Raw genomic sequence first — 2,957 nt, 5'->3', positions numbered from 1 at the left:
ATATAATAAACATTGAAAATGGCTTGCAAATAGAAAGTTATTTGTTTATTATTTTAAACCAGATACATTCTTTCAAACCATTATATCCATTAATACACACAAAAACAGAATTATCTTTTAAAGAACAGAAAACAAATAAAAATACTCCTAAAGCAATTATATCTTTAAGTAGTGTAAATTGAGCAGACTCAGGGATCACTGTAGCAAACATATCCTAATAATGATGAAATATGGTACTGTAACTCTGTTAGCACCCCTCAGTACCAGTGGTCTCAACTGGCTTGTACATGTAGTAATGGAGTGAGTACAGGCAGAATAAACAAGTTACATGTCAGTTATCACAGGCAGCCAGAAGGAAGTGTGCAGATTTCAGTCCTATGACGTGGGTTAATTTTGTCTTACTGTTAGAATCAGATTTTACAAGCTGAAATACAGTCAGGTTTAAAAATGACCTAAAAGGTTACATACAAATAAAGAAACATAACACACATTATACTTTTTTTTTTTTTTTTTTTTTTTTTTTTTTTACAAACAGCTGACCAAATACCTCTGTGACTGCAAATGATTACACAGCTTTGAAATCAAACTGACTGCAGTGAAAAAAAACACTTAGCACAATTACTGTTTAATAGTATCATCTGTATATTGTAATCAAAAATTGTATTCCATTTGATTTTCAACAACACAAAACCTTCATTAAATCATCTGCTTTATGTGACAAAGGGATACTAACATAATTACATTAAGAGCTGTACCATCAACTTGATATACTTTAGTATCTATCGACCTTTCATGAAATGTGCAAAAGGTGGTTATCTACAATATGCTACATTGGTCAACTTCTAATAAGACATAACAACATATCTGTATGATATGTCATGTACTCCGTTATAAGTTATAGGTATAGTCATCCCAACTGAATAAATGTGTAAAGATCATACATACTAGTATAAAAAGGCAGACTGTGTAGTATTGCCTATGCTAAATTCATAGTTAGTGTAAGTCAGAGGAGGTGACTTGCTGAATTTCATTATATATTGTATTTGGCTCCCTCTAGGTGTCAGTGGGGTACTCTGCCCTGAAACTGACATTTGCTTTCTCTGCAGACATGTATGACACATGTATAAAATTGGGGCTTAAATAAAAACCAATATATAACAATTTCTTTAAATTAAATGATATATAAAAAAAATGTATGCAGCAGTTTAGCATTTATTGGTTTCCATCAAACACAATGAAAGCAATACTGTCTGGAAACGTTGCAAAAACAATGCATTGACACTATGCAGAGTTTCACCTTGTATAGCTCTGCAAGGCACAGTCACTGACATGCTCAGGTGCTTTATCCTCTCTTAAAACAGTACATGATTTACAAATCACATTCAATACAACATGCATTCAAGGATGACAAATGCTTTGCTCCAAGGACAGAGCTATACAGAGTATTATGTGACAAAGATAGTTTGATGCTACTGTAGGTTTAGCTGCCTTTATTCTTTTAATATTTAATGGTACATATACATTACAAAGACAACTTCTGTACTCTTTGTGAGTGTAGTATATTATTGACATTTGCAAAAAAAATAAAATAAATAATAATAATAATACAAAGTGATACAGAGACAGCATCCTTTTTTATGTTAGGTTTAATTTTTTTGTCTAGACCAGTTCATCAATTCAGTTGCCTTTATTGCTTGCAGGAATAATGACTATGGGAAGGTAAAATCAACATGAAACAGTTATCACCAGGCAAATAAGACATCCAGCTACATTTGTCATTTCAGCACTAGTGACTTGGCAGCAGTGTTTGAGGGATTAAAAGATTTAAGTTTTTTTCCCCATAGTCACACTATGCATTTAGCACACCTCACTTTTCTTTACAACGATCTGCTTTACCATGCTTTATTACACTGTGCTATGCATTTACTATGGTAAACTATTAGAAGGGAATTCAGGGCTGTCAATTAGGTACACTATCAGGGAAACACTGGAGGTAAAGTGAATTAATGTAAAAATAGCAAATTAAACAAAACATGACAGACGTAGGCAATCTCTAACCTATGTGTAGCACTCATTTGCAGACTGAATTGAACACTACATAACGGAAATGGCAGCAGCTGGCCAAAAGTTTAGAACAAGAGGAGATTCACACCTGACCACTTTAAAGACAATCCGTTTCACTGATCCCTATGTCAAAGGATGCTGTCTCCTTTCTAATCCACCACAGGTTATAAATACTGTACGTTCCTGCTGGTAATCCACTTGGGGATGGGAGGTTAGTTAGTGGCTAGAGCTTGGTGTATAAACACAGAATTAGAGACGTAATTCTTGACTTTAGAGTCAGGTTTCCCCAGTAATACGCATGGGTTTATATATATATATATATTTACTGTCTGCAAAAGAGCAATGCAAAAAATGATCAAAGATCCCACCCAAGCATATTATTTTAAATAATTACTTTGTACAGTGCAAAATGCTCAGGTTGGTCAACAGTTAAAAGCTATATTCACAACTATGGCCAAATGTTTTGCATCACTGACAAATTGAAAAATGTAACATTTCGAAATTTAACATGAAATACTGTACTACTATTATGGCTTTCGGTAGACTTTTGCAATATTAATGTGTAGTTTTTTTAAAGTTTTTATTACATGATGTTAAATAAAATGTTCATATTATATATTATATATATATATATATATATATATATATATATATATATATATATATATATATATATATATATATATATATATATATATATATATATAAATTCCAGGTGGTACGTTGATGCAAACATTTGTCCACAGCTGTAAAGTACCTGTACATGTCCTTATATTTTAATATATGCAATGTACAGTGATAATGTGTACATTATTATCATATGTGTTACGGTAAACCATTTGAATACGTATGCATATAAATACTGTTTTTTCATAAAAGTATTTCAAGACAAG

This window comes from Polyodon spathula, chromosome 3 (assembly GCF_017654505.1).
Source record: "Polyodon spathula isolate WHYD16114869_AA chromosome 3, ASM1765450v1, whole genome shotgun sequence".
Taxonomy (NCBI): domain Eukaryota; kingdom Metazoa; phylum Chordata; class Actinopteri; order Acipenseriformes; family Polyodontidae; genus Polyodon; species Polyodon spathula.
Note: the sequence above shows the minus strand (reverse complement) of the source record.